Here is a 19,732-nt window from a genome sequence, read left to right as displayed (position 1 = left end):
ACTTAATTTATCGACCCCGAAAAGATGAAAGGCAAAGTCAACCTCGGCGGAATTTGAACTCAGAACGTAGCAGCAGACAAAATACCGCTCAGCATTTCACCTGGCGTGCTAACGATTCTGCCAGCTCACCGCCTTCAGAGTTATAATATAAGGTACTCGCCCAAGATGCCATGAAGTAGGAGCAATCCCAAAGCCCCATGGTTCTGAAGCAAACATCATAACCATGCAGCTAAGCCTACATGTGTATTGGTGTCTGTCATTAAAAATACAATCACAAAAGGGGTTAAGCAATATACTTTTATAGAATCAACTCTGATTTAATACAAGTTTGGGATCTTTTATTGTATACAAAGTTTGAGCCACAGCATAATTTTATCATTTCTATAAGGAAAATTAGACTTAGAGTAGAAAATATAAATACATTCATTGCTATAGCTTTTCTAATACATAGAATATATTACCTGGAAATAGATGGAAGAGTTGTGCTGTGGCTTCAGGCGAGTGAATATTGATTTCTCACATTGTTACAATTCTTCATATTTATAAGGGAAGTGAAATGAAATTGTCTTCATGCCTTTCTATAGAGTATTAGTGATGTAAATGAAGTGAAAATGGTTAAATCGAAGAATTGAAAAATAAGATATGAATTATTTTTGCCAGGAACTTGCTATCTAGTCTACGAAGCTCTCCTTGCTCGCAATTGGATAAAAGTATTAAAGGTTAGTTGCAATGACAATGACGGCGATGATATATTCATCCATACATTTGAAGACTGAGAATTACACACACACATACACACACACACACACATATATATAGTGTGTGTGTATATGTGTGTGTTATTTTGTTTTTCTACCGAAAATATTTCATGGCGAAGTTTTATAGATACATCAAAATTGAGAACCAGCAGATGTTTATTGATCCTGTGTTAAATCTTATGTTATGTTAAAACATCTCTAATGCCCTTGAGAAAGGCATCTATGTCATACAATCGTATTTTTCTTATTTTAACAATTCAAGGCCTTGTGTCTACATAAAAAAAAAAGAGAAAAAAAAATCAATAATTTTTACCTTTTGTTCAAAGTGTTTTTAGACAAATATTTTTATATCAGATGAAGCTACCTTCTCATTGAATTATGAATTTATTTTTCTTGAGTTCTTTAAATTCTTATAATATTCATGACTTAGAGTATTGGAATTGATAAACTGGGTTATAGTGTTAAGAAAGTTACTTTCACGTGTGGAAATCTCTCAGGTAATATATAGATTCATTAGTATTTGGCAGTAAATGCGATTGAAAGCTTTTGTGACTTGTGACATAGAAAGGACTAATGTTACTTGATACAGCATTTGCAATGTCTTTCTATGTTGGATCATAGGTAACAACAAGAAAGATATTTGTATTAATAGAATTTATAAAATAAAATAAGCTTATGTGCTGTGAAGTAAAACGTATTTCAGTATCTTAGACAGGGCATTTCTTTGATAAAAGAACACAAGAATTTTAAGAAATATACTTTGATACTGTACACAAACAAAAGCTGTGTCAAAGTTATTTATATAGGTGTCTTAATCATTATTGAAAATTGAACAAACAAAAAATGCTAAAATATCAAGAACTTACAAAAATAATTTAAATGCAAACAAAAGATATGATTCGTTTATTGAAAACAAAAAGATTAATTTTTGAGTTAAAGATTAGTTGAATAAAATATGAGTGGGTGCTGAAAGGTTTCCAGCTTTAAGGGTAATGTGAAAAGCCTGGTTGAGGGCCTGATCCTTTGAGTTCTTTTACAGGATTTTGAAAAACTGAAGGGCCACTGCAACAAGCGTTTGAATCTGAGAGGGGAATATGTTCAATAAAATCATAATTAAGTGATCTTCCTGTATTTTCTTTTATCCAGAGCCAGGAACATTTCAGCATCTCCTTCTGTGTATCCTAAAAGAACCATAAACTTTACATGGACTACAAGAATATTAAATAATTTCTTAAGTACACTAATTTGTTAAGTACACTTCCAACTTAAATACTCAGAACAATAAGCAGGCCTTAGTTTAGTTCTTTGTGTTGCAATATAGTTTTAACAAGAAAGGTTAAACTTAGTTCCCTGCTCCCTTATTGTACATCATCAGTCCAATACTGCCTTACTACAGTTAACATTTAGAAGGACATTATTTACCTGTCTGCAACATATGCTGTGGTTCAAATATTGCTAACATTGCAAGGAAAACAAAGAGAGAGAGAGAGAGAGAGAGAGAGAGAGGAAGAGGAGGAGGAATACAGGGGAAAGAAAAGAGCATAATAAAAGAGTTGCAAATAAGTGTACTCCAGTTCCACTTATATGTATGTATGTATGTATGTATGTATGTATGTATGTATGCATGTATGTATGTATGTATATATGTATGCATGTATGTATGTATGTATGTATGTATGTATGTATGTATGTATGTATGTATGTATGTATGCATGTATGTATATATGTATGTATGTATGCATGCATGCATGTATGTATGTATGTATATATGTATGTATGCATGTGTGTATGTATGTATGCATGCATGTATGTATGTATATATGTATGTATGTATGTATGTATGTATGTATGTATGTATGCATGTATGTATATATGTATGTATGCATGCATGTATGTATGTATATATGTATGTATGTATGTATGTATGTATGTATGTATGTATGCATGCATGCATGCATGTATGTATGTATGTATGTATGTATGTATGTATGTCATTATTCAGTTTTATTTCAAGATTTCTTGTCAATAGAAAAAGAGTCAGTTTCTAATCTAGATCCAAGGCTCTTTCTTGGGAATTTCATCATCAACAACAGGGTATTTTTGTATGTATGTACAGGGTGACCCTCACCCCGAAAAAACAAAACAGAACCCACAAATCTTTGCATAAAACCATTTGAATAAAACGATGCAGAAGGATAGATCGAGAGAAACAGTGGTTCCAGCAAGAGAAGGGCCACTCCACACACATCAAATGACTCCCTAGCCTGGTTGAGAGAGTGATTTCAGGAGAGACTGATCAGCAGGAAGTGTAACACTGAGTGGACACCGCATTCACCAGACTTGAACCACCTTCCCCACCCTCGATTTTTATCTGTGGGGAGTATCTCAAGGATAATGCTTGCCAGAACAACCCTCAAATGATTGGTGAACTGAAGGCAGCAATCGCAGCAGAAACCAGGGAAATCCTCAAAGAGGAACGTGATCGAGTAATTGACAATTTTGCGTGACGTATGCAAGTAGTTGCATGATATATGCCATTTGGAATAGATTTTGAAAAGAGCATGACTTTTATGCAAGGAGAATAATTGTACACAGACAGAAGTTTAAGTCCAAAGTTGCTGCACCTTTGTAAGATTTAATAAAATTTTTATGGGTTCTGTTTTTTTCTTTTTTGGGTGGGGTTCACCCTGTATGAATGTATATGTGCAGGTTTGTATGTTTTGTTTTATGTATTCTCATGCATATAGTCGCAGGTCTAGATATGCTCGGATATACTTAAATGATAAACTTCTGGAAAATTTTACCGATTTTTACTGTTCTAGGGATGGTTTGGATCTGTAGTCTTCAAATCAGTTTTCTCCTTTCTGGTTTCAAGAAGCTTAATTTCTTAAGATATGTATGTATGTATGTATGTATGCATTTTTACATATATATATAAATATGAATATATATACATATATATATGCATATAGATAATATATGTGTGTGTGTTATATATATATATGTATATATATAATATATATGTATATATATAATATATATATGTGTATCTCTCTCTCTCTGTCTTTCTCTCTCTCTCTCTCTCTATATATATATATATATATATATATACACACACATACATACATACATGCATACATACACACACACACACACATATAAATTAATATAAACAGCTTATGCGCAATGTGATATCATAAAGGAAAAAGTCAGTCATCGCCACTAGCAATGTAGGTGTGTCAGCAGTCTTAGTCACATTATATATATATATACATATATATATATATACACACACACACACACTCTCTCTCACACATACACACATGCACACACACACACACACACACACAAATACACACACACACACATATAATGAAAGGCAGATAAAGAGAGGTAAGTGTAGGTAGGTCTGTAGGGTGAAAAAGAGAGAGGGGAGAGTGAGAGAGTGGGAGAGAAAGAAGAGCTGAGCTTATTCCTATCAGGTTCCATTTTTTTAATGCAAGCTCATGTCAGTTGACTCAAAGACTGATGCAATGGCTGTGATACTATGATGAAGAATCAGCGGGGAAACCCATGTGATTGAGAGAAAGGCTACTTGATAAATATTATCTGCTGTAATTTGGGGTTATTGAAAAGGAAATAAACTGAGTTAGAAAAAGTTGATCAGTCGAAAACAGATATAAAAACAGTAATAAAATTGCCTGCAGATCAATATATTACGATCAAACTGACTTAAACTTTATTGGAAATTATTGAGATAACATATTTTACAATTTGAAATGAAATATTTTGGGAAAAAGAAATATTTAATCTTCCTAAATTAACAAAAAAAAAATTGGGGGAAAATGAAAATAAAAATGATATATTCCAAATAAGAATGAGATAACAGATAATTCGGTATAAAATATTCTGGGGAAATGAGAGATAACTTATAAGTTGAAATAAAAAATATTCTTAACACGGAAATTTCCAATGAAATATTTTAAGGGTTTAGATAACATTTCGTTGCATGCGAAAGGAAATATTAATGAGAGTAGAAAGGTAGCAGATTCTTATATAGAAAACAAAATAATTTAGTGATGTGAAATGATGAGGAGGCTAGTGTTTGAAATGAGATATTCCGGATGAATAAGATAAGTTTATTATAATTGAAATAGAAATAGAGTATTTGGTGTAATCAGATAATAATTCTGAATCTGTAAAAGGAATCTTCTTCTACTGTAATTAGATAAACTGTTTTGAAATTTAATATAAATATTTCTGTGAAATTAGATGAGATAAAGATATTTGTTCCCCTTGTTTTATGATGATGATGATGATGATGATGATGATGATGATGATGATGATGATGATGATGGTGGTGGTGTTGGTGATGGTGCTGATGATGGTATAATAATAATAATAATAATAATTATAATAATAATGATAATAATAATTATGATATAGGCCCTGTGTTGTGAGAATTTATTCCTCATAATTATTTGATACGTTGACAATGACAGATTATCTTTGATAAATTTTTGACAATAAAGTAACATTTGTTCCATGTCAATCATTCTTAGGAGTTAAAATAATCCCCGGTTAATGTTATTTATTTACTTTTCAGATAATAAACAAAGAAATTCATCAATGTTATATTTTGACAATAAGGTTACAAATTATCACTGACAGTTGAAGAGGATTAACGGGGATTAGAACGAAAAATATTAGATGGTTATGGAATTATTTTGAACCATCTTTATTTTTTTTCCTTTCCGTTTCTTAGAATATATATATTATATTATGTTCTATTATAATAATATTTCAGAGAGTTAGGCTGTAAAATTAATAAGTATTGTCAAACTGTATTTTATTTAAGATGACAGAACATCAATTCATGACTGCAATAATTTTACTTTACACTTCCACTGACTGACAAGCCAGAACTACTTACAATATTTCAAATGATTCGGACCAAATACATTAACTCAGATTTTCGGGTTTTTTGTAATATTTCAGCAGGAAAATGAGGATAGAGTAAAATTGCATTTTAGCTCAAGATTGAACCTAACTTCTAAACATCGATGCTTCATTGATTAAAATTATCGCGTAGTATTTTGAATATGTATGTAATCTTTATATATAAAAGAGAAGTTGTGTGTCTGTCTCCTACGATTTAGATTCCTAACTACTCCCACATTTTGCGGTGCAGTTTAACCAAAACCGGGTATCTTATAGTCGTGATTCATATCGAGCTCTTCTGGATATTAGTGCATGTCTACGATGAGTCTACGATTTAAAAAAAAATTTACCATCATTTTTTTCCATTTTAATGAATTTTTTTCGCTAAGGGAAGTAACTCTCTAAAAATGTCTACGATGAGTCAACGATTTAAAAAAAAAATTACCATAATTTTTTTCCCATTTTTAATGCATTTTTTGCTATTTTTTGGCTATAACTCTCTAAAAATGCTTATATAGTTATTTCCCTTACAAACCCGAGCAACGCCAGGCGATACTGCTAGTACTATATAAACATAGATGTATTTAGTTGTTGGTGATATTGTTATAGTTGTAGATGTTTAGTCCTATATGTAGTCCAACATATCTCTTTCTCTTTCTCTTTTTACTTATTTCAGTCATTTGACTGCGGCCATGTAGGTGCACCGCCTTTAATCGAGCAACTCGACCCCGGGACTTATTCTTTGTAAGCCCAGTACTTATTCTATCGGACTTTTTTGCCGAACGGCTAAGTGACGGGGACATAAACACACCAGCATCGGTTGTCAAGCAATGCTAGGGGGACAAACACAGACACACAAACATACACGCACATACATATATATATACATATATACAACGGGCTTCTTTCAGTTTCCGTCTACCAAATCCACTCACAAGGCTTTGGTCGACTTGAGGCTATAGTAGAAGACACTTGCCGAAGGTGCCATGCAGTAGGACTGAACCCGGAACCATGTGGTTGGTAAACAAGCTACTTACCACACAGCCACTCCTGTGCCTATGAGCAAAAATATTTCAGTTGTGCCTGACCTGTCCTTTATTTAGGCATAGTTCACATGGGACTACACTATCAAATGTGTTATTCTTTTAAAAACTCTTAGAAGTGATTTTGAGGGAATTTTAGCCACTATTTCTTGCAGATTGAACAACTTATATACTGGCCCCTCACTTTGTCTCATCTTTAGGTTGAAAGGAAACGGAAAGATTCAAAGGTATATTTCACATTTATTTTTGTCTTCTACTGGTTTCAGTTAAAGGGCTGTGAACAAGTTGGAAGCACCACTTTCAAGAATTTTCTTAGTTGATTATATTAACCTTAGTATTTTGAGTGGAACTTAATTCCTTTTTCTTGAAAGAATCTAAATAAGTGAACAATGATATGAGGGAAGGAGCCAATGAGACTTTTAGACATGGATTTCAGTCAAACTGTTATCAAATTATATATATATATGTGTATATGTATGTGTGTGTGCGTGGTGTGTGTGTGTGTTCCACAATGGCACGTGGAAGTTAAAAGATGATTATATAGGCGCAGGAGTGGCTGTGTGGTAAGTAGCTTGCTTACGAACCACATGGTTCCAGGTTCAGTCCGACTGCATGGCATCTTGGGCAAGTGTCCTCTACTATAGCCTCGGGCTGACCAAAGACTTGTGAGTGGATTTGGTAGACGGAAACTGAAAGAAGCTCATCGTATGTATATATATATATATATATATATATATGTGTGTGTGTGTGTGTGTGTGTGTGTGTTTGTGTTTGTCCCCCCCAAGATCGCTTGACAACCGATGCTGGTGTTTTTACGTCCCCGTAACTTAGCGGTTCAGCAAAAGAGACCGATAGAATAAGTACTAGGCTCACAAAGAATAACTCCTGGGGTCGATTTGCTTGACTAAAGGCGGTGCTCCAGCATGGCCACAGTCAAATGACTGAATCAAATGACTGAAACAAGTAAAAGAGTAAAAAGAGTATATATATATATATATATGTAACTAATGTAGAATAAAATTTTTTTCAGGAAAAAAATTTTATCAATGGCCAGCATATCAAAAAATACCTTTAAAGGTTAATTTTATAAATAATTTACAATATAAGGGCAAAAGAAAAATTCTGATGCCAAATATGCCAAAAAAAAGACAAAAATTGTCAATTAACCATTATAATTTATGCGTCTTCTTTTGCCCTTATATTGTAAATTATATATATATAGTGTTTACACACACATACATAGAAGCAAGCAGGCTTTCATACAGTTTCTATCTATGGGATATCCCTTATATGGCACTGACCAATCTCAGACAATTGCTCAATGGTATTTGTCCAAAGTACTGGTTGTGCTGCAGAACTGAAAGGAAACCATGTAGCTTCCGAAGCAAACTTCTTTACCATGTAGCTTGCTTGCATTTAGCAGAAATTAAATATCTGATGGTGTCAGGTGAATTTTTGGTGCTTCCATTTAAGTGTAAGATTTAACTCTTCATTGCAAAATGAAGATTCAGCAAAAATTTTCATGTGGATAGATAATTTTTATTCTACATAATCTTAAATTCAAGAATTGATACTACAAAATGATATAATGTTATTTTTTTTAGCTCCAAGCTTTGCGCAAATTAAAGCAATGCTTTTGAGTACATACTAATACATACATATATAGGTAAATTTTTATATATCTCTTTTTACTTAAACTTTTGGTTAATAACTAATTATTAAAACATACTCTTTCCTCTCTCTTTTGCTCTTTTACTTGTTTCAGTCATTTGACTGTGGCCATGCTGGAGCACTGCCTTTAGTCGAACAAATTGACTTATTCTTTGTAAGCCTAGTACTTATTCTATCGGTCTCTTTGGCCAAACCGCTAAGTTACAGGGAGGTAAACACACCAGCGTCAGTTGTCAAGTGATGTTGGTGGGGACAAACATAAATACAAACATATACACTCACACATATATACATACTATATACGATGGGCTTCTTTCAGTATCCATCTACCAAATCCACTTACAAGGCTTTGGTCGACCCGAGGCTATAGTAGAAGACACTTGTCCAAGGTGCCACACAGTGGGACTGAACCCGGAACCATGTGGTTTGTAAACAAGCTACTTACTACACAGCCACTCCTACGCCTATATGTTAATTTCTAGTATCAAAAAAATATGTGACCAAATGGATTGATGCCAAAAATGGGTCCACTTAGTACATTCCTTTTCTGAAGGGCTGAGCAGCACCTATCTCCAAGTCTGTTATCAAGGTTTCATTTCAATTTTATTCTGCTGAAGTCATTCATCTTTGCCATTCATCGTTTTGGGGTTTGACAAAATAAATACCAGTTCAGCACTGGACTTGCTGGCCTATACGAAATACATATGTGCATACATATACATTCACACACAAACACGTGTGTGTGTGTGTGGGGGGGGGGGGAGGTACTTACATATATATATATATACACATACATTTGTGTGTAGATATACACATATATACATACACAGATGAAAAGAGATATTTTAAATACTATACTAATTAAATACTTGGTTAACTGAAATTATTTTTTTGCTTTGAGAAACTGCAAACGAATGTCTGGTGGTAACTGTAACTGACTGAAAAGGGAATAAGAGACAATGAAACATTTTCCAGAATAAGCATTCTTGTAGAGAAAGTTGGAATGTTTTATCTGGAAACAAAAGGCAGGTGGCTACAGTCACATGTTTCTGTCTCATTAAGCCTCATCAATACAACAGTTGCCATATCTTTACTCATTACATATATGCATTTCATACATTCCTGCATGCACATGAACACGCATCCTCATAAGTATGTACCATCTGGCTTAAGTTCATTGTACTTGTATAAGTTACTGTCAGTACACTTATTGTAGCAGTTATGGCTTCATGGTTAAGAAGTTCACAACCGTGAGGTTTCAGGTTGAATCTCGTCATGTGGTATCTTATGTGAGTGTCTTCTGTTGTAGAAGTAGAAACCTATCATGTGTGCGTATGCGTGTGTCCTGTTGCTTGACAACCAATGTTGGTTTGTTTGCATCTCTATTCTGTAGCATTTTGACAAAGTGAATCATCATCATCATCATCATCGTGTTACATTTGTCTTCCATTCTGGCATGGGTTGGACGGTTTGACAAGAGCTGTCCAAGCAGAAGATTCTGTGTGTTTTGGCATGGTTTTTATGGCTGGATGTCCTTCCTAACACCAACCACCCAACAGAATGAACTGAAAGCTTTTCACATGGCACCAGCACAGCCAAGGTCAATTTTGGCATAGTTTTTACAGCTGGATGTCCTTCCAAATGCCAACTACTTCACACTTGAAATAATTATTAAGGAGTCAGCTAAAACTCTAAGACAGTGCCCCTGATGGCCACATTTCAATGACAGAAACAAGTAGAAGTTTAAGGCAGCAAGCTGGCAGAAACGTTAGCACACTGGGCAAAATGCTTAGTGGTATTTTGTCTGCCACTACGTTCTGGGTTCAAATTCCGCCGAGGTCGACTTTGCCTTTCATCCTTTCGGGATCGATAAATTAAGTACCAGTTACGCACTGGGGTCGATGTAATTGACTTAATCCTTTTGCCTGTCCTTGTTTGTTCCCTCTGTGCTTAGCCCCTTGTGGGCAATAAAGAAATAAGAAACAGGTAGAAGTATATAAGACTAAATTAGGAACCTACTAATCATTGTTTAGAATTATACTCTCTTTTTTACTCCACGTTGCTGCAGCCTGACCACAGTCCATTAACTGCAACAAAAGGAAGAATGAAAGTCTAAAGTAGGAACTCACTCACCTTACATTTAAATTATGTTCTCTGTTCTTCTCAGTCATTATAACTGTGGTGCCCCAGCATGTCCACAGTCCAATGACTAAAATCAGTAAATGAATATTGTCAGAGAAAAACATATCATTCGTGAACAAAGGCAACACTACCATTACTTCACAGTGAGCCAGGGAAAACATCGCCTTGCTATAAATCTCAAGTTTCAAAATCCTATGCAGATATTTAAATTTATAGTGACATCTAACACCTGCTAGGATAAAATAATATTATGGAAATATATTAAAAAGAAAGAAAACACCTTGGAAAAGAACAATGTTGCTTTCTTACTCAGCATTGATGTTTTTTTTAATATATATATATTTATGTTTTGTTCATTTATGAAACAGTGAAACATTTATAATATATTAGAATGTTTCCTTATTATAAATACATACATACATATGTATATATATATATATATATATATATATATACATACATATATATATATATATTATATATATATATATATATATATAATATATATATATATATATGTATATATAAATACACACACATATATATGTATGTATTCCTTTCCTTTATATATATATATATATATATAAAGGAATCAATGAATGAGTGGAACTAACATTTAGTGTGTGTATGTGTATGTTAGGGTTTTGTGTGTATGTGTTTGTATTTAAATGCATGTATATGTATATATGTGTGTGTGCATTTGAGTGTTTTATATGTAAGCGTTTGTGTGTGTATATGTGTGTGTGTGTATATACACACACACACAGACACACACAGAATGAAAGAAATAGATAGGCAGATAGCTATCCACATCAATGTGTGTGTGCATGTGTGTTTGTGTGTTTGTGTGTGAGTGTGCATGTGTGTATGCATGCATGTGTGTGTATATGTGTGTGTATGAGCATGTTGTGTGAGTGTCAGTGTATATTTGTGCATATCTGTGCATTAGCGGAGAAATAGTTATATTTTTTTGTAAATGGCTTTTTAAGTTGATCTGGTCGGTGATTTCCAACAAGAGTTGCCAAAATAATATTCAAACGCTAAAATGAATCTAATCCTTCAATATTGAACACACAGGTAGAACAAGTAGCTTATAGTCACATTCCTTAACCCTTTAAATGTAAATTGACAATATCCAGCCAAAATATTCTGCCTGTTTAGTGGCCAAACTGATCTGATCCAGCCTCTCCTACCTACACTACAATGTCATTCTAAAACTAAACAACCACATTATTGAAATCTCAAAGGTATGAGGTAATAAGGCAGCGAACTGGCAGAAACGTTAGCGCACCGTGCAAAATGCTTAGCGGTATTTCGTCTGTCATTACGTTCTGAGTTCAAATTCCGCCGAGGTCGACTTTGCTTTTCATCCTTTCGGGGTCGATAAATTAAGTACCAGTTTCGCACTGAGGGTCGATGTAATCGACTTAATACCTATGTCTGTCCTTGTTTGTCCCCTCTATGTTTAGCCCCTTGTGGGTAATAAAGAAATAGGTATTTCGTCTGTCTTTACGTTCTGAGTTCAAATTCCGCCGAGGTCGACTTTGCCTTTCATCCTTTCGGGGTCGATAAATTAAGTACCAGTTACGCACTGGGGGGGTCGATGTAATCGACTTAATACCTATGTCTGTCCTTGTTTGTCCCCTCTATGTTTAGTCCCTTGTGGGTAATAAAGAAATAGGTATTTCGTCTGTCATTACGTTCTGAGTTCAAATTCCGCCGAGGTCAACTTTGCCTTTCATCCTTTCGGGGTCGATAAATTAAGTACCAGTTACGCACTGGGGGATCGATGTAATCGACTTAATACCTATGTCTGTCCTTGTTTGTCCCCTCTATGTTTATCCCCTTGTGGGTAATAAAGAAATAGGTATGAGGTAATGAATGTTTAATTCCAAACAATGTGGATAAATAAACATTTCAGTCAACAGAGTAATATGAATGCCAAAGTGTTAAAATGAGCAAAGCAAATCTGATCAAATGTTTGTTAATCCTTGGGACATAGATTTGGGGTTTATTAAACTCGTGTAAGAAAAAAATTTGATTGATTGATACTACGGATTTTAAGTGTACTCATTCCGATCGCGGGGCCTCGACAGAGTCCCTCGTCGTCATTTTTCATCACTACCTCCCCGTGCCGGGAGTGGGTAATTTGCATGCCTGCTGCCTTCCTTGGATGTGGTAGCCGTTTCGCATGCTCCCTCTCCGGAATCGTACCCTGATTCCCCGTTACCCATTACTCATTGGAAGGACTGTTACTGTACTAGGAAGAATAGATTAGATATAATTCATGAACCAGCTTGTGGATGTTCATAAACTCCTTAACACTATTGTGCTAGTACAATGCTTACCAGATGCTCTGTCAATTCTAATTCTCATTTTTGCCAGCTAAGTTGACTTACTCTTTTACTCTTTTACTCTTTTACTTGTTTCAGTCCTTTGACTGCGGCCATGCTGGAGCACCGCCTTTAATCGAGCAAATCGACTCCGGGACTTATTCTTTGTAAGCCCAGTACTTATTCTATCGGTCTCTTTTGGCGAACCGCTAAGTGACGGGGACGTAAACACACCAGCATCGGTTGTCAAGCAATGCTAGGGGGACAAACACAGACACACAAACACACACACACATATATATATATATATATATATATATATATATATATACATATATACGACAGGCTTCTTTCAATTTCCGTCTATCTAATCCACTCACAAGGCATTGGTCGGCCCCGGGGCTATAGCAGAAGACACTTGCCCAAGATGCCACGCAGTGGGACTGAACCCGGAACCATGTGGTTGGTTAGCAAGCTACTTACCACACAGCCACTCCTGAGGAACATGAAATAAAGAAGAGCCTCACCGAAGCACACAACATGTCTTCTAGACTGAGAATCGAACCTACAGCATTATAATTGAGAGCCCAGTTGCCTAACCACTAGGTTATACATTTCCTCTGAAAGTTTTGGCCTTTAACTAAAATATTTGTTTAAATCATCATCATCATCATCATCATCATCGTTTAACGTCTGTTCTCCATGCTAGCATGGGTTGGACGGTTCGACCGGGGATCTGGGAAGCCAGAAGGCTGCACCAGGCTCCAGTCTGATCTGGCAGTGTCTCTACAGCTGGATGCCCTTCCTAACGCCAACCACTCCGTGAGTGTAGTGGGTGCTTTTTACGTGCCACCTGCACAGGTGCCAGGCGAGGCTGGCAACGGCCACGGTCAGATTGGTGCATTTTACGTGCCACCGGCACGGAAGCCGGTCGAGGCGGCACTGGCATCGGCCACGAGTCGGATGGTGCTTTTTACGTACCACCAGTCCGTAAAAAGCACTATCCGACTCGTGGCCGATGCCAGCGCCACCTTGACTGGCTTCCGTGCCAGTGGCACGTAAATAAATATTCATTTTTATTATATAATCTAGTTCTTTTGGTGTCTGATATCTTTTTGATATCAGAAAATCAATTGCATAGTGCAGACTGATAAATAAATGCTAATGTTTTATAAACTTATACTTAGTAAATAAATACTAACTTCCATTTTCAACCTATAAATTACAGAGAGAGCGACATGTGAAAAATTATTAGTGGTTAGTGAGCAGCTCTTTAATTTTAAAGTGGTGTCATCATAATCATAATCATCATCAAATAGGAAATTTGAGCAAAGGTGGAATTCTGTATGTGGTCACCTTATTTTTAAAAACGATAACCAAATCACTCTCATATCACACACTGTTATCATTGTAGAAATACGTTGTATGATGTTGTCATAGATAAAACACATCTGAAAAACTAAAAAAAAAAAACAACAAAAAACAAAACAAAGAGGACAGTATATTCATAACTGTATCGCCTTTGATCATAGGTCTGCTTGATCAGAGCTGATCTCGAACTAAACTATATGGTTATAATTTTGTGGACTATTAACATTATCTTCAGAAATGGAAAATGTTTCATATCTACATCTCTATTATGTTTCGAGTGAAGGCGCATGGCTCAGTGGTTAGAGCATTGAGCTTACGTCGTGAGGTTGTGAGTTCGAATCCCGGACCGGGCTGCGTGTTGTGTTCTTGAGCAAGACACTTTATTTCACGTTGCTCCAGTTCACTCAGCTGTAGAAATGAGTTGCGACGTCACCGGTGCCAAGCTGTATCGGCCCTTTGCCTTTCCCTTGGATAACACTGGTGGCGTGGAGAGGGGAGGCCGGTATGCATGGGTGACTGCTGGTCTTCCATAAACCACTTTGCCCAGACTTGCGATTAGGAGGGTAACTTTCTAGGTGCAATCCCATGGTCAGTGTCGTGACCGAAGGGGGTCCTGATCCCGATTATGTTTCGAGTGTGTTTTTATTTCAGGTTATTGTCAGGTTTCTTATTTTTATATATCTGTACATAGTACCAGACAACAGTATTCAAACTTGGAACCTATATTTCTAAACTAAACATCATGCTCTTATCCATTTGGCCACGGATGCGGGTAGATATACACGACCAGAAATAAGGTACCTGAGGACGATCTGGGAGCAAATTGTTTGAAACACAGTGTAGAGATTAATTTTAAAACATTTTTTGTATTCCGCAGATGAGGTTAATAGTCCAAAGAAATTATGATTGTATTATCAATAACTCATTGCAGATATTCAGATTTTTAATTAAACAACAATGATTGAAGGCTCCTTAACACACACGCACACACGCACAGACACAAAACTGATTGCTAGTTCAGGCCTTTTTATTCTTACAAAAAGTGAATTTCATGACACATAGAGGTGTAATCAATGTTTCCTTTCATCTATAAAATTGGTTCATAGCTCTCCCTCCATAATAGCTCTACCCTTTAGGCCACTGCAACTTTTTTTCTCTCATTATCCTATTTTAAGTTTTACAATAGCATTAAGCAAACATCTTAGATGCCTTAATACAAGATCCATTGATCTATGTTCTCATAAGTAGTCAATAAAATCGTATTATTTTATCTCTAACTTACAGTGATTAATTGACTGAAGGCTTATTGGTAATCGATTTCTAATTATCTATTGCTTAATTGTTATGCTCAATTCAAGGTGCGGTGTACATCATAAATTCTTTATCTCAAGTTGAAACTATTCTGGAGAGCAGTATATGCTTGTGGTGTTTTACTATGTGTCAATACAATTTCTAGTTTCAATTCTCCAAATTTTATCTCCAGAGCTTTAAATTTTTACATGCCATAATTTAAATCCAATTATAGCAGAAATTGCTTAAAAAACACCTTTCTTTAGTGCTGAAATTGTAACTAAACTAAATAAAGAAATAAATACATTATAGTACAAGATAAAACCACTACTTGCTTAACTCTGTAAAAAGTATTCTTCCTTATTTCTATCTGACTTTTATTTGAGAACTGTGAAACATTAAATTGGTGTTAATTTGATAAAAAAGTGCTTCTGTCACTATGTTTCGTATCAAGTTTGTCAGGAATTAATCTTTGAAAATATCACAAAAACATTTCACATCAAAATTAATATTTTTTTTTAAAGAATAAGAAAGCAACATCAATAGGATTAACAAGCTGGATTTCCAAAATTTGATTGATAATTATTATGCATTTTCCTACTTCAGTTCTGTAAAATCCAAATACAAAAAACATATTTTGGAATAAAGAGAAATATAAACTATGATAATTATATTGATGTAGATGACATCAACAATAACAACAACAACAACAATGATGTGATTGGTGGTAAAAAAAAAAGCAAAAAAATGAAATTATTAAAAATACAAGAAATGACTAATTATTATAAAAAATACCCACCAAAATCTTTGGTTCAAGAGTTAGTGTATCATCTAGATTCAGTGTAGGAGAGAAGAACGAACAGAGTATGACCAGGGTTATTTTGCTGTTCCTATTTGTGGAAAGCCGCAGCAGAACTTTCAACAAAGACATTATATTTAAGATGAAAGACACAGGAGCCAAATTTATGAAGTGGCTGTAAAAATAACTGCTTACCAGTGTCTAGGGAAATAACGGCAGCCATCCTGCATGAATTCAGTGAACAGGAAAAAAATTATTATCCTTGTTTTAAAGCTTGCCTTGAGCTGGATTGTGATATTTCTCGAGTGATTTACATTTTGTTCATTGTACTGACCTTTCGTCCGTGAAAAGTTGTCGTTGTCAAAGAATGCAGTGAAAGTTGCAGAATATTTCAGCTTTTTCTAATTAAGATTTCGAACGGGAACCATAATTTACTTTTACAAATGGGAAATGCTGATCTGACGTGAGTATTTTGATGTACGATGTACGAATCGCTGGTTATGAAAAACCGCAAGCAACAGTAATGGTGTACTGCACTGCTGGGGGGCGCAATTTCTTCGTTCATGCTACAGCTGAATAGAAAGCTATTTTTAAAAGAAACTAGAGAAAGAAAGTAAAAATAAAAACAGGAAACAAACGCAAAAAGAAAATTGCTGTTGCAAAGAATAGCACATCATTGGTCAGTATTTCTAGTTAGTTAGTGAGTAGGAGGTCAGTTTTCTTTTTTTTTTCGCTGTTTTTAGGTTCATTGTCAAGCAAGAAATTATCGAAATGAGAGCTCAGTGAGATGGCTACATGCTCTAGTAAAATAAAGATAATCTTTTTGCTTTTATTGATTAATATACTGCACTTCTTGAAACATTTTAATTATGACCCTTCTTGTTTTAATGCTGCTATTTGGTGGAACACCATCTTAATCACAATAGTTTTTCACAGCAGAAGAAAACAAAAATAATTTAAGAACGGAATGAGTTAAGCCGGACCATTCTCAAGTAATTCATATCAATCATGCCGTTTGAAAGACAAGCGTGTGAAATAGCTGTGACTATGGTTTTATTTTCTTTCCATTTTGTTTATTTCTTGTTTTTCTTTCCTTTTTTTTCATTCTTTTTCCTCTTTTTTTTCTCTTTGTCCTTTTTCTTTTTTTCTTGTTTGTCTTGAAAAAAAAAAGCACACACAAAGAATACGTTCAGTCTACAGATATGCAGCACAAAGAGTAGTTATAATTTAGCAATTTCAGAAGTAATAAGCTGCCATCATTAAAACTAAATGGCTTCTACACCAAAGTTTTATATTCTGACTACTATGAATCTGAGAAAATATAACCATTTCAGACTGTTTTATTTATTATTTTATTTTTGTTTGTTTGTTTTTTTTAAATTTTTATTGATTCAAAATACCTAAATTCTTTGAAACACTGTTGTGTTGTTTTAGATGTCACAACTACAATGAAAACAAAAGAATATTCACTTTAGGAAATAAGGGAAAGAAAGAGAAAGAGAGAGGGAGATAAAAAGAAAGGGGAAAAGAGGGGGAGAGAGAGAGAGCGAAAAAGAATGGCTAAATAGAAAAGACAAGCAAGGAAGAGAAAGGGCGTCTACTCTGGTAACAGGGTTTTTTTTTTTTATGCTATGTTGCACATAGATTTTTAGCTTGCACTTTTGGTTTCAAGGCAGTGATATTCTCTATTTTGCTCTGTGAAGAGGAATATATGGAGTTAGTTATTTGAGGCAGCCTTGCAATGTTGTATCTTCAGGCTACATCAATCTATTATGAATGGCAACTATTGGATTTTTTTCTTTTTCTTTTTCTTTTAAGTGTTAACTTTCCCAATAAAGTCTTTGTTGTGTTTATATCAGAGAAAATGTATGCAACGTGCAAAATAATTTTCCATTTCTCATTACGAAGCAAAAGGCGTAACCAAAGTAACATGTGACAAGTATACGTGTGTGTGTGTGTGTGTATGTGTGAGTGTGTGTGTGTATGTGTTTCTGTATGTGTGTGTATATGTATATGTATATATATACATCTTTATATATGAACTATATATAATATAATATAATATATACATATATATATATACACATATATACAGGGTTGGCTGTGATGCTGATGAAAATGCAATAACTCTTGAAATGTGCATATACACTCATTACCCAACTTTCTACCTTCTACCGCATTGTTCACATAGTCGTAGTCGCATACGAATCGCTTCTACATAAAATCACCCACTACACTCTCGGAGTGGTTGGCGTTAGGAAGGGCATCCAGCTGTAGAAACACTGCCAGATCTGACTGGACTGGTGCAGCTTTCGGGCTCCCCAGACCCCAGTTGAACCGTCCAACCCATGCTAGCATGGAAGGCGGACGTTAAATGATGATGATGATGATAATGATGACACACACATGTATGCATATTTGATTATAATGTATGTGTGTATGTATGTGTATGTATATATATGTATATATATATATACATCTTTATATATGAACTATAATACAATATAATATATAATATAATATAATATATAATATATATATATATATACACACACATGTATGCATATTTGATTATATGTATGTGTGTGTGTATGTGTGTGTATATATACATATGTATATATATACATCTTATATATGAACTATATATAATATAATTTTATATTATATATAATATATATATATATATACACATATATGCATATTTGATTATAATGTGTGTGTGTGTGTGTGTTGTTTGTGAGTGTATGCATGTGTGCTGTACTGAATGCTATGGAGAAAGAGAGAGAGAAAGTGTGTGAGAGAGAGAGAGTGAGAAGGAGAGAGAGAAGATGAAGTTGATAATCATTCATATACATATATAACATCATTTATAAATTGAATTTAACCTATTTTCTTATCCTCAGGTCTTATAACTAATATACTGGACCTGATATAACCTCTTTTCCTTCCAGTCATAATTTATTAGTCAAATTTTCCTTCTAAGTGTTAACCATATTGATGCATTACCAAAAGAATTTGCATTTATTTGTCATAAACAATTTCTTTATTAAAATACATTTTTTTTTCCTTCCTATTACCCAATGAACTAGTAACAAATTTTTGTTATAGGATTCACTAAACAATGCTACTATTTAAATAGTGTGGAGTCTTTCAGAGTAAAATAATGAACAGTTTTTCATTCCATAATAAGTGCTTCAGCATCCCTTTCAGCCAGTGGTTGTGACAGAAAAATTACATGTACAAGCATTGTCTCCACTCTTTTTTCTCCTTTCAACTACGCATGAGTAACATATTGGGTTGATTTAATCAGCTATAATCTCACCTCGCAATTACACATGTTGGCAATATGTAAAGCTACAAGTAATCAATAAATATTGTCTTTTT

General features: G+C 34.5%; 1 protein-coding gene and 1 long non-coding RNA gene across 4 annotated transcripts in view; one reads left to right on the top strand and one right to left on the bottom strand.

Annotated features, from left to right (window-relative positions):
• LOC115218740 (protocadherin gamma-A11-like) overlaps positions 1-19,732 on the top strand; it is a 335,456-nt gene that overhangs the window by 286,648 nt on the left and 29,076 nt on the right. The window lies entirely within an intron of this gene.
• Positions 1,905-16,480, bottom strand: LOC118765880. The gene is made up of 3 exons (XR_005001787.1): positions 16,349-16,480; positions 10,547-10,622; positions 1,905-1,939 (listed from the first exon to the last, which is right to left on the bottom strand). It is a non-coding gene; the product is annotated as an uncharacterized LOC118765880 (long non-coding RNA).

Source organism: Octopus sinensis, linkage group LG14 (assembly GCF_006345805.1).
Source record: "Octopus sinensis linkage group LG14, ASM634580v1, whole genome shotgun sequence".
In the NCBI taxonomy this organism is placed as follows: domain Eukaryota; kingdom Metazoa; phylum Mollusca; class Cephalopoda; order Octopoda; family Octopodidae; genus Octopus; species Octopus sinensis.
The sequence above is the reverse complement of the archived record's forward strand: the minus strand, read 5'-3'. Positions and strand labels throughout refer to the sequence as shown.